The following is a 14,407-nucleotide window of genomic DNA, read 5'->3' on the forward strand; positions in this document are numbered from 1 at the left end:
GGTCGGGTTTCTCCGAAAGTTAGCTCGAGTGGACTTTGCACAAGCTTCTCCTTGTCCTCATCAACCTTGACATAGAACCATTCTGATTTCCAGCCTGCCGGCCATTTGCTTCGGTAGCTGATTACAGGAAACTTTGCGGTTTTCCGGTAGGCAAAATTGTAGCAACCGAAGTTTTCATGAAGCCCATCTTTTCTGGCCTTTGTTTGATAATGCAATTCATGAACTCGACAGAAACTGTCAGCAAAAGGCTCCACTGCTTGGCTTCGGAGGGCCCAAATATAAACGCTAAGCCTAACGATAGCGTTAGGAGTTAACTGGTGAAGGTAGATGCCAAACCTCTTCAATATCTCCGCAACAATCTCGTGAACAGGGAATCTTAGCCCAGCCTTTAAAAAGCTTTTGAAGATGACAACCTCGTCCTTCTCTGGCTTCGGGGTGGTCTCTTCTCCCCCGAAGCGAAGTAGCTTCTTCTGATCTTCACTGAAAAAACCTGCTTTCACCATCTTGGCGAGATCAACCTTTGAAACAGTCGATTTTCCGAAGTCTAGGTGGCTGGGTTTGCTGGGCATGGCAATACGGTAGTCATCTTCGGAGTCGGTTTCTTCAATGTTCCCTTCTCCTTCGGCAGCTGTCGGGTTTGCTTCGGCAGCAGGCATTTCTTCCGCAGTCACCAGTCCGGAGCGCTGCATCGCTTCGGAGATGGGCACAGTCTCCGAAGCTTCAGTTTCGTCCCCCTCACGCTCAACCCTAGCTGTAGAGCGAACTCTGGCCATTTAATTATGAACTTGTGAAACTTTGATACTTTTTTCTCCGAAGCAGGCTTCAAGATGGAGCTTCGTTCAAATCTGACAAACAAGCTTCGGCGATGGTTAAAAATTTTGGCAGCAAAACAGTGCAAATAACAGTAAATGCTGTGGTAACTTCACACCTACTCGTCTGTTTATATAGTGCCGCAGGTAAGAAGGTGAAGCGCCAGGAGTTTTACACCAGGCGGACACCCGCTCGCACTCGCTGTACGGTGGACCGCAGTGACCGAACAATAACTCTGCAAGGTGGGGCCGCTGCGCGCAGGGAAATCCAATCGTTTCTCGACAACGAGCTCAGGGAAGGTGTTTTTTGAGACCTTCGGCGCTCTGAAGCTTAAGAAACTTTTTTCACGGATCAAGCTCGTTACGAAAAACGATCTAGCACCGCGAAAGGGGCTACTGTTGGGTCTATGCTTCGTCGCCGAAGGTCTTATAGAAAGAAGTGATCCTCGGATGAAGCTGTTCGCACAAGATAGCCGAAGGTGCCTTTTCGCAGAGCTTCGGCATTACAAACCGACTTAAAGATAGAATGACCTTTTAGTCCATAAAGGTCTGAGTCAACGTTGTAAGTTCTTATAAGGGGCATACTTGTAATTCCTCACAGGCTGCGTCCTGTGCCTATAAATAGTGAACAGTATTCCGTTACTGTTCACGCATTTTTCTGACATTTTGCAATCGCATTTCTCGGAATACAACCTTTGTCAAGGCATAGGTATCATTGTATTTTATGATTCAATATATTAAGTGAATATTATATAATGCATCTGTGGATCATTTATTCATTCTTACCTTTTACTTTGCATTATTCTACAACGTTTATTGAAAATTTATTACGAAGGTTCAACTTCGTAATAAGACGCTTATCAACCTTCGTCTAAGATCCATTATCCTCAAAGGAATAATGCTTCGCGGACGAAGGACAGTATCATTTAACATTCTATGTTGCCTTGTTCTTAATTCATAGCATTTGAGAACAAGTCCCCAACACCATAACTTGGTTGAATTTCTAAATTTGCTTTTATTTAATCGAGCAGTCTCAAGCAAGCGTAGGATTTATAATTTTATACGAATATTTGGTTCAAGCCTTGAGAAATCTTTAGAATACACTTGATATATAGAGATGAATGATGACATAAAGATAACAAGTTGATTTGCATAAGAATTTATTAGAGATTGACACAACAGAGATTCCGCTGGAGAATGCGGATTCGGATTTTATATTTGGACATAGACTGACTATCGAGAAAGCGGATTCGGACATAGATTAGATAACATCACAATTATCGAGAGTCCGAATAAATGAGTCTGGACGGAAGTTGAGAGACGAGATTGACTTTCGAATTTGCATTTGCTTCAAGAAACAAAAGTTTTATCAGGCTCCAAATTTGGTTGTTCTTGAGATTGAATAATTCCAAACGTAGTGAAACATTTATGAGTAACTTGATGAATGGAGATAGATGTGATCGAGAAATAGAAATTTTCACTGAGCATCCGAGATTAGGATAAATCTCCCGATATAACGTGAAATAGACACCTGGGGTGTCACAAGTGTGGCGTTCATTGGGGAAGAGAGAAGACTTGTTGAAGGCCGAGGCAGCGAGTCCTTCGTCGTCGGAGTCGGAAGAAGAGCAGTCCGAGTCCCATTCCTTTCCAAGGTGCGCCTCGCCCTTTGCCTTCCTGTAGCTCTTCTTTTTCTCCTTCTTCCCACTCTTTTCTTGTCCCTGGTCACTATCATTATCGGGACAATTTGCAATAAAGTGACCAGTCTTACCGCATTTGAAGTAGGAGCGCTTTCCCCTTGTTTTGTTCTTGTTGGGGTATTCCTTGCGTCCTTTAAGAGCGGTCTTGAAGCGCTTGATGATAAGCGTCATCTCATCTTCGTTGAGGCCGGCAGCCTCCACTTGAGCTACCTTGCTTGGTAGCGCCTCCTTGCTGCTTGTTGCTTTGAGAGCAACGGGCTGCGGCTCGTAGATGGGTAGTGGACCGTTCAAGGCGTCATCCACGTATCGTGCCTCTTTACAATCATGCGCCCGCTCACGAATTTTCCGAGGATCTCCTCAGGCGTCATCTTGGTGTACCTGGGGTTTTCACGAATGAGGTTGACAAGATGGGGGGTCAATTACAGTAAATGACCTTAGCATGAGTCGGACGACATCATGATCCATCCATCTTGTGCTTCCGTAGCTTCATATTTTGTTGATCAGGGTCTTGAGCCTGTTGTAGGTTTGTGTTGGCTCCTCTCCCCTGATCATCGCAAATCTCCCCAGCTCGCCTTCCACCAACTCCATTTTGGTGATCATGGTGGCATCATTTCCCTCATGAGATATCTTGAGGGTGTCCCAGATTTGCTTGGCGTTGTCCAAGCCGCTCACCATGTTGTATTCATCCCTGCACAAGGATGCTAGCAAAATAGTGGTAGCTTGTGCATTCTTATGAATTTGTTCATTTATCATCACAGGGTTATCTGTACTATCGAAATGCATTCCATTTTCTACTATTTCCCAAATGCTAGGATGGAGAGAAAACAAATGACTATGCATTTTATGACTCCAAAATGAGTAGTCCTCTCCATCAAAGTGTGGAGGTTTTCCTAGTGGAATAGAAGGTAAATGTGCATTCGAATTGTACGGCATGCGAGAATAGTCAAAAGAGTAATTTTGATTAACCGTCTTTTTCTTTGACGAAGAATCGTCGTCGTCTCTTGGTGAAGAAGAAGATTCATCGATGTCGTAGTAGACGATCTTCTTGATGCGTCTCTTCTTCTTCCCATCCTTCTTCTTATGACTCGAGCCAGAGTCAGTGGGCTTGTCATCTCTTGGCTCGTTGAAGATGGATTCCTTCTCCTTGTCGTTGACCACCATCCCCTTTCCCTTAGGATCCATCTCTTCGGGCGATTAGTCCCTTACGTGAAGAGAACGGCTTTGATACCAATTGAGAGCACCTAGAGGGGGGTGAATAAGTGATCCTGTAAAATTCAACACTAAATAGCCACAAAACTTGGTTATAGAAATGATAGTGCGACTAAGTAGTTGAGAAGCGAATTCTTGTGGACAAAACAATCACACAAAGATCAACACAAGACACGTGATTTTTATCCCGTGGTTCGGCCAAATAACACTTGCCTACTTCCACGTTGTGGCGTCCCAATGGACGAGGGTCTCACTCAAACCCTTTCAAGTGATCCGATGATCAACTTGAATACCACGGTTTTTCCTTTAGATGATTATTCTCGTTTGCGAGGAATCTCCACAAGATTGGAGTCTCTCACCCTTACAACAAAGATCACAATGAAAGCACGGAGTAAGGTTGGGATGAGCAACACACACAAGACACAAATCGCAGCACAACTACGCACACAAGTCACAACTTGAGCTCAAAACACAACGCACGGAGTTCACAACTCAAATGGAGCTCAAGTCACTATCTCAAAGAATTGAATGCATGAAGTTGGAGTCTTAGAGTCTTAGAATGTTTCTTGTTAGCTTGTGTATATCCTCCATGCGCCTAGGGGTCCCTTTTATAGCCCCAAGGCAGCTAGGAGCCATTGGAGGCCAACAAGGAAGGCCATCCTTGCCTTCTGTCGAGTGGCGCACCGGACAGTCCGGTGCGCCACCGGACAGTCACTGTAGACGGTCTGGTGTGACACCCCAGTGTCACCTAGGGTTTCTCTTATAAATGCCAAACCAAGGACCATCATTTTATGTGAACCAAAGTAAGCATGAGCATCAAATTAACTTAAGAACAAAGAATTCACCAAGCATATACTTAAAAGTATCATGATCAAAACAAATGGGTCTTTCAAAAAGGTAAGAATGTTGTAACCCTAATAAAAACCCTAAGTGAGCCCCATGAGCAAAATTCAAGAAAGTGAGGAAAAGGGTATGAAAAATTTAAAATTATGACTTGAGCCAATTATACAAATTGAAGTATATTTAATAAGCAACAAGAAAGGTTGAGAAAGCTTAGCCAAAATAACTCAAATAAAACCCCAAATCAAGCTTCTCATGTGGGGACTTAATGGGAATTCTAAATTTCAGAATTCTGAAATTCAGACCTTGAGCCAAAGATCAAGGATGTTCACCTTGATCCCTAACTCGAAACCTAATGGCCCCATTGACAAAAATGTGCCTAATTAACCCCTCTGTCATGTGCCAGGAGATGGCATTGGGACGCGTGCCTCGGACACGTCAAACCAGAGATTTTCTCCCTGTGTGTGGCAGTGAGACAAACAGGATTTCTCCCCTCTCTATCTCCTAATCCAGTCAGCGAAACTTGCTAGCCTCCACACACAAACGACAAAGGGACCTGAGAGGAAGAGATCTTTCAACGGGATCGTGGCCTTAATCTCAAAGATTTGGGCCCAATCCGCGTTTGAACTTGACCTCTCTCTGCGCTGCCTCGTGCTCGACGCTGTGCCAGGCGCCAGAGCGCACACTGGCGTTCGCCGCGCACGCCCCGAGCGCATGTGAGAGCCCCGCCCTCGGCCGTGCTCGCCCGCGCCTATAAAGCCTCCCCAGGCGCGCCCCACTTCACCCCGCGCTCACCTTCACCGGCCAGCCACCTCTCCTTAGCTCCGGCGAGCTCAATTCCGCCCGCCATTGCCGCCAGAGCTTCGGCCACCGTGGCCAGCCCACTCCAGCCACCCCCAAGTCGAGCCCGTGCTTCGGCTAGCTCCGCCAGTGGCCCGTGAAGCTTGCCAAGCCCTCGGAACAGGCCGGACTTCACCGGAGGCCCGAGATCGACCTCACCGGACTTCGGTCTTTCGCCGCCGCGCGTGGACAGAGCTAGCCGGTGAGTCTCCGCCCAATTCCTTGCACCCATATCTTCTCTGGCATCCCATGAACCTCTCTGACCCATCCAATTGAACTATCTCGCCGTGAGCAGGCCGGACTCCTCGCCGCCGACGAGCATCCCCGCCTGCGCACGAGGACCGACCGACTCCGGCCATCCCCGACGGTGACCCGCACACCGTTGTGATCCCCGAGACCTCCCCTACGTCCTCGATCACTTCACCGGAGCAATCTCGCCGCCGGTAAGCCCCTCCGCCCTTTCTTCCATCGCGGTTACTGTTTAAGTTAGGAGAAGGACCTCGGGTTAGGATTTGAAGAACCCGAGGGGTTTTCTGTAACGTCAGTGACCCATGTGAATAGTAGCCTAGGGACTGATCCGCGAAGAAAACTTAAAAACCCGCCAGGGACCCCAGTGCAAAGTGGTTTTCCATTTAATCAATTCTGTTAATCTTTTTAAAATGACCAGAGAACTTAGAAAACCCATAACTTGATGAATTTTTAATAAAAAGTTGTCAACTAATTTTGCTAGCTCCTGAATATTATAAACTATCATTTAAAAATGATGAACCATATGCTTTCTGTTCTAAATTTTAGAGTTTAAAATTAAAAACAGAAACTGACCAAACCTTGTTTAATTAAGGAAAATTAGTTTTTCTTCTGTGCTGAACCTAAGAAAATTTGTAGATGTTCAAACCTCACTTAAGCACTATTTAAAAATAGTAGGAACCCCAGCATTGAAGAATATGATGTAGATATTCATTTAAAGCTATTTTGCCCAAAACTTAGGAAAAACCAGAAAGGTATTAGAAATTGATGAACAGCGAGTAGAATTATTTTTCCTAGTTTGCTTATGCAACAGAGAACCTACGAAAAATAAAGAGACCATTAGTCCAGATCAGTTTTAAATTAAAATGCTTTATTTAGCCTTATTTGAACTGAAAATCAATTATTAGAATTACAAAACTATACCCAAAATGGATAATAAAAAATCAGTAGACTTACAACCACCAGAGCCCCACTACAATAATAAAGAACACCTCAGCCCAACCTTTTAAGTAAGGAAAATAAATATAAAATGCTAATAAGGCATTTTACAAATAAATCATGAACAACCCCTAATAATGTGATAATGGGCAACCAAAAATTAGCTAAGTCCATAATGAGATAAACCATCAGAGAAAAATACAAACCCATGAAAAAGAAGCAAACTCATACCTATTGCTAATGATTTAAGAGAAAGGCCACTTAATTCAAATAATGCATACCACCCTTTCCCTTAAGCAAAAAGATGCCAAACTTCAGAATAATTGCTCTTGCGCAAAACAATAACTAAGAAAAATAAGAACTCTGTTGTTTGATATTTTTTCCAAATATAGTGGTAGTAGAAAGCATCTCTTTGGCTAGAAACTTGAGAAAACCATAGAAAAATAATTAAAAGGTATTAATGACTAGAAATTTGTATCAAGTCATGTTATAGCACCTAAAAGCCAGCAAAAATAAGTTTTAGAGAATTACCCACTGTTAAATAAAAGTTGTAGTTCAAAGCACCCCTTCTGCCCTAAAATTTAATAATTTCGTCCAGAGAAAACTATTCACTTTCTGATCCTCAAATTTTGAGACAGAGAAACATACACCAGTACCAAGCCACTGTAATTTTTTCAGAATTTTTGGAATTTTATTAAAGCAACTTGTAGTTCAAACCCACTCCAAAGCATTTAAGAGAATAAAAGAAAAGGGAAGAAGAAATAAACCCCACCCCAATAAGTCTAACTTGAGTACTTATCAACTCTCACTAAGGCTTGAAAAGAATTCAGTGGAACCCCAAAAATAAACCTGCCACTTACCTTAGCTAAGTTTAACCCAATTTACCAAGTATACCACCCAAGGGTCTCACATAAGTAAAGTCAACCTTGTTTAACTCAAGTAGATCATACACCTCCAAAGTTGTAAATTCTAAAAGCACATATCATATCATGCATATATCTTACGCATTGCATTCATTAGATTGTAATCTTGCCGACGGAGAGTACGTGCTCGTCCCCGAGCAAGGACCTGTCCAAGAGGAGGACCAGGAGCAGGCTTCAGAGGCTGCTATTGAGGATCTCCCCGCAGCCCCAGCAATTGAAGGCAAGCCCCGGTTTTTATGCATAACCGTATTATTATATGCTACTTTACTACACTTAATGCTTGTAGGATTGTAATGTGCACTTAAGTGTAGGAGTTGCTTGAAACCTCTAGTTGCATGAACTTAGGATTCCTTTTTGAGATGAATACTAGTATGCTAGGTCGAGTAGCTGCTATGCTAAATCAGGATCTCGGTAGAAGTCGAGTGATTTTTCTAGCACTCGCGCGAGGTCAGGAATTGATCGTATTCATCTTGGTAATGGGATATATGTTAGTCTATGGACTTGGATCCAGGGAGGATGCCTTGTCCATGAGACGGGAAAATGGAATTAAGGATTAATGTGTGGATACCTGAGTCAAGCTTTTGAACGTACTAAGCACATGCCGGGAAAAATGGTAACTGGTAAACCTAGTACCTGATTGAATCCGGGCGCGGACTTTATCCCTCATGCGACCTGAGGCTGGGTCTCCCATGCTAGCTATGGTGGGTACAAGTGCGGTCACTGCACGGCGGCAGCCGGGGTCAGTGGAGCATTGTATGCCAAGGCGGTGAGGCCTGGACGCGAACGGGGAATCGATGGGGACGGTTGTCATGTGTGGGGTCGGAGTACCCTGACATGCCGTGTGTTTAGGTTTACCTTGCAAGGTTAAAACTCGATTCGAATTGTCTGCTTCTCGCAGCTAATGAGACTGCTTGACCCCTTGTACTGCATCGAGTAAGAAGTGAAATGAGGTTACATGAGATAACTTGTTGATTGAACTAAATGCTTGTCACCATGTATGCTTAGAAGGAGCAAATCTAGCTAATGATGATAGAATTTGAAAAGCTAAAAAATGATTGTAGAAACAGCTAGTGCTTTTGGCAAACCAACCCCCTCAGCCAAACAGCTGCATAGTCTAGAGGTAGAGGAGTAGACTCCTCACACCGGTTAAGTCTAGCTGAGTATTAGTATACTCAGCCTTGCTTGTGGCATAATTTTTGCAGGTACCATTCAGGAAATGGTTGATGGTGTGACTTGGCCTACCACCCTGCCACCGGGTTGGACGGTCGAGTGGGATGTTGCTCCGGCAGGAGAGGAGCACGAGGAGTAGTGGGCTAGGCCTTGCCCAATTCCTCGATACCGACGACATCGATTATCCGCTGCACTTTATTTTGTGAACTTTATTTGCTACTCAAAAACTCCGATCTATGTAATAATCCAGCACTTAATTTGAGGTTTCCTGTTTTATTGTATTTCTTCTGCGACTCACCTTCGAGTGAGATTGTGGAATTTGATCCTGGTTAAGTGGCTCTATCAGACTAGATCTGAGGGACTGACGGGTTATTCTGATTTAAGTGTGTTACGGCCCCTGAGGCGTGACTTAGGCACTTAAGCTGGAATAATTCGGGTGGTTCCACCACAGCTGGTATCGGAGCAAATTCCACCATAGAGGGGGACAATAAACCATGAATACCAATTTTCAAAATCTAAAACTTGCCTAGAACTGCTACGGATCGTCAGGACTAGACCGCTAGACCTAGGACGAAAGGCCTTAGGCATATAGAGGAATATAGGTGGCTAACTAATTAGGCCCCGTGGGCCAGTACTTATATTTTTAAGGATGCCCTAAAAAGCATCCTATTTTCTTTTGAGAGGCAACGTTACTTCCAGCATGCGTGCATTATAAAACACAAAGAGGAATTAAAATTTGGAGCTAACCCACTTTCTTTTAGACCATCCGGGCTCTCTTTTTTTTCTTTTTCCTTCCACCATAATCTTTATCTTTGATTCCCTTCCGCAGATGAATTCACCCACCCCCGCGAGTGGAGGAGACTCTCGTTTCAGTTCTGACTTCCTTTCTCGCGATGGCTTTCCCTCCATCTTGTGGGAAGTGCTTAACTCCGCCGGTTACCCTACGCCCCCTTTGTACACGGTGCAGTTGTATGAGGAGCATCGGGTACCTCGTTGTCGGGTCTGGCTGACTTTGGAGGCTCATCCCCTTCAGCCGGGTTGGCGTTCTCTTGATTCTGAGACGATTGGACTCAGGACGGACGACATCGTTGAAGCGGCAGCCATGAAGTCTCTAACGACTTTCTGTGGCTACCATCCCCTGGAGATGGTGATGCACCCTTTGGGACTCTTCCCTGCTGAGAAGAAGGATGATCCCATGTGGTGTAACCGCGTGAGCCATGTAAAGGATGTGTGGGCGATGTATCCTGACTTGGTTGGGAGGGTCACTGTTCAGTGCATGAGTGCACTGTACCGCCTTCAGGCCCTTCAGAGCGATGCTATGGCACTCCTTGCTAACACCGCTCAAACTACCAAGCTCACTCTCGACAGTCGAGAAGATTTTGTGGTCGATCTATCCACCGAGTTGGTAGAGAAGGATCTGCATGTGGAAAGGCTGAGCCAGCGCATCACCACCTTGAAGCAGCAGGTGGAGATCCGAGACAACACTATTGATGTCTTAGAGAACCAGCTTCACGATGTGCAAAGGGAACTCGAAGAAGCAAATGACCACTTGGACATGCACCACCTGGAGATGGAGGCCAATGAAGCAGGAAGCGAGGGAGAAGAGGCTCCCGAGGAGCTAGGACCAGCCCCTGGTGCCAATGGGACTACCTCCGCGATGCCTCCTTCACCCGTATCCAGTGTCGCTTCCACCGCTCAGGGTTAAGCAGTCACTTCGACACTTTTAGGCGGATAGAAACCTATGCGAGCTTAGTTAATGTCAGATTTTGGACTAGGCTTATGGGTACTTTCCCCTGATTGATGTAACCCTGTGAACTTTTGAAATCTGTGGGATATTTGTCACCATGTTATCTTCATTTTGAACCTAATATTATGATTATGGCATTTTTCTTCCATATGAGATGATATCTTGTCGTTCAAACTGTGAGTTGGGATAACAATGGCAACAATCTCTGTTTTCAGATGGCAGCTAGGCAGCGTCGCGGGCATAACGAGCAGGTTCCCCCGCCACCTCCCCCAGCTCCCACAGTGCAGGAGCTAATGGCCCAGCAGAATGAGATTCTGTGACAGCTCTTGCAGCGCCAGCCACACCCTCAGCAGCATGGTGGAGGCCAGCATCAGCGACCTCCGGCTATGGCAACATACCAGGAGTTTCTGAGCATGCAGCCACCCTTGTTCACCAAGGCAGAGGATCCGTTGGACGCCGACGTATGGCTTCGCGTCGTCGAGTCCAAGTTTCCCCTCCTCACGAGAGACTGCCCTGATGAGGCCAAGGCTCGCTTCGCCGCACAGCAGCTTCGCGGCCCTGCTCGGACTTGGTGGGACCACTTTCGTCCTATGCTCCCTGCTGATCGGGAAGTATCTTGGGAGGAATTCACGACTGCCTTCAGAGGACACCACATCCCAGCTGGTATTCTTGATTGGAAGTTGAATGAATTTCTGGCCCTTAATCAAGGAACGCGCACGGTACTGCAGTATGCGCAAGCCTTCAACGACTTATGCCAGTATGCAGGGTATCATGCTGATTCTGATGAAAAGAAGAGAGATCGCTTCCGCAGGGGTCTCAACACCAAGCTGCGGGAACGACTCAACACTGTCCGGGCTGATAGCTTCAATGAGTTGGTCAACATGGCCATCTCCCAGGAGGATTGCATTGTTGCTCACCGGGCAGAGAAGAAGAGAAAGGCACCAATGGCAGCACCATCCGCTCAGGCTCAGAGGTTTTAGATTGTTTCTCACAATCAGAGCAGGGGTTTTCAGTAGCAGGCAGGCAGATGGGTGATCAGGCCACCTCAGCAGCAGCAGCCAGCACCCAACCGCTTTCCAGCTCCTGCCCCAAGGAACAATCAGCCTCCGCAGCAGCAGCAGTTCCGCCAGGGAAATGGGAACAAGTGTTTCACTTGTGGCAATGTGGGCCACTATGCCAAGAATTGTCCCAGGAACTAGCAGAGGCAGATGCCAGCACCAAATCAAGACAAGGGAAGAAAGCAGAAGGTGCAAGTCAGGCAAGGGAAGCTCAACTTCACTACTCTGGAGGAAGTACCTGAAGGAGCTCCTATCATGACCGGTATCTTTTCAGTTTATAATCAACCTGCTTTAATTCTGTTTGATTCTGGTGCATCTCATAGTTTCATTAGCCAAAAGTTCAGTGCTAGATGTAAACTGCCATTCTCTCACTCAAAAGGGTCATTCATGATAGTCACACCTGGGGGTAAAATTGCAACTAATCAATTAAACCAAAGTGTGCCTATTCAACTGGGAAGCCACATTGTCAAAACCACTCTTCTTGTGTTGGGTTTGGAGAATGTGGACATTATTCTAGGAGCAAATTGGATGACCTTGCACCAAGTTGTGCTTGATGTAGCCAGCCGTACTGTGGAAGTTAATTCTCCGTTCTGCGGGAACTTCACCTTAATTCTGCCTAGTCAAGGTTCTACTCAGTCATGTGCTTTCTCTATGACGGAGTTACCTCTGAAGAAGATCCCAGTGGTCTGTGAGTATGCAGATGTCTTCCCTGATGAATTGCCAGGAATGCCACCAGACCGGGATATTGAATTCGCCATCGAGTTGCAACCGGGAACAGCCCCAATTTCCAAGAGGCCCTACCGAATGCCACCCGCTGAGTTGGCAGAATTGAAGAAGCAATTGCAAGAGTTGCTGGATAAGGGATTTATTCGCCCAAGCACTTCGCCTTGGGGATGTCCAGCACTGTTTGTGAAGAAGAAGGATGAAAGCTTGAGGTTGTGTATAGATTACCGCCCTCTTAATGCGGTAACTATCAAGAACAAGTATCCTTTGCCTCGTATTGAAGTTCTTTTTGACCAGTTGGTCGGGGCCAAGGTATTTTCCAAAATAGACCTTCGCTCTGGCTACCATTAGATCAAGATACGAGCAAGTGATATTCCGAAGACGGCATTCTCAACCAGATATGGGCTATATGAATTCTTGCTGATGTCATTCGGGCTGACAAATGCACCAGCATATTTCATGTATCTGATGAATTCTGTTTTCATGCCGGAATTGGACAAGTTCGTAGTGGTTTTCATTGATGATATTCTGGTGTACTCAAAGAACGAAGAAGAACATGTCGGGCATTTGCATGTAGTGCTTCAACGTCTGCGAGAGCACCACCTTTATGCCAAGTTATCCAAGTGTGATTTTTGGCTAAAGGAAATCAAATTCTTGGGTCACACTATCTCTCAGGCTGGAATAGCTGTTGATCCTGATAAAGTGCAAGAGGTGATGAACTGGAAGCCACCAACAACTGTCCGTCAGATTCGGAGTTTTCTGGGATTAGCTGGTTATTACCGAAGATTTATTCCGAACTTCTCTCGAATTGCAAAGCCTATAACTGAGTTGCTGAAGAAATAAGTCAAATTTGTTTGGAGTCAGAAGTGCGAAGATGCCTTCCATGCATTGAGGCAGCATCTGACCACAGCACTAGTATTGGCACAACCCGACAACAGCAAGCCTTTTGATGTATATTGCGATGCCTCTGGCACCGGGCTAGGTTGTGTCTTGATGCAAGACAACCGAGTCATTGCTTATGCCTCAAGAGCACTTAGGCCTCATGAGCAAAACTATCCCACTCATGACCTCGAGTTAGCAGCAGTGGTTCATGCATTAAAAATGTGGAGGCATTATCTAATGGGAACCCACTATAACATCTTCACTGATCATAAGAGCCTTAAGTACATTTTTACTCAGGCTGATCTCAACATGAGGCAGAGAAGATGGCTAGAGCTGATCAAGGATTATGACCTGGAGGTACATTATCACCGAGGAAAAGCTAATGTGGTAGCAGATGCCTTGAGTCGGAAGTTGCAATGCAATTGTATTCTGATGGATTCTCGCATTAACACCTTGTGTGATGAGTTGAGCAAGATGCAAATTGAAGTGATTCCTTCTGGTTCTTTGTCTCACATTTCTGTTGAGCCAGCTTTGCAAGACCAGATTATCATGGCCCAGCTCAGTGACAAGGGAGTGCAAATTATCAAGAAGAATCTCCATCAGAAGGTTGAGAAGTATAATTGTTTCCGCCAGGATGAAAAGGGTGTGTTATGGTTTAAAAGCAGATTGGTAATTCCTAAAGATCAGGACCTCAAGAGGAAAATCTTGGATGAGGCTCATCTCTCCAAATTCTCTATGCATCCGGGAAGCACCAAGATGTACCATGACCTGAAGCCTTTGTACTGGTGGACCAGAATGAAGAGGGAGATAGCCCAATATGTATCAGAATGTGACACCTGTCAGAGGATAAAGGCAAGCCACTTGAAGTCAGCTGGAGCTTTGCAACCCCTGTCCATACCTTCGTGGAAGTGGGATGACATCAGCATGGATTTCATTGTGGGTCTGCCCAACACCTCTCGTCATCATGATTCGATTTGGGTTATTGTGGACCGATTGACAAAAGTGGCACATTTTCTTCCTGTGCACACCACTGATAAGGCTCAGAAATATGCAGAATTGTATATTGACCGGATCGTGTGTTTGCACGGATTACCTCGGACCATTGTTTCTGACCGAGGAGCCCAATTTGTTGCCAGATTTTGGGAACAATTGCAAGAGTCTTTGGGAACCAAGCTAATCAGGAGTTCAGCTTACCACCCACAGACTGATGGTCAGACGGAAAGGGTAAACCAAATCCTGGAGGATATGCTGAGAGCTTGTGCAATCGATAGTGGCAAAAACTGGGATAAGCACCTCTCCTTGGCAGAGTTTGCTTATAACAATA

Source organism: Zea mays, chromosome 7 (assembly GCF_902167145.1).
Source record: "Zea mays cultivar B73 chromosome 7, Zm-B73-REFERENCE-NAM-5.0, whole genome shotgun sequence".
Taxonomy (NCBI): Eukaryota; Viridiplantae; Streptophyta; class Magnoliopsida; order Poales; family Poaceae; genus Zea; species Zea mays.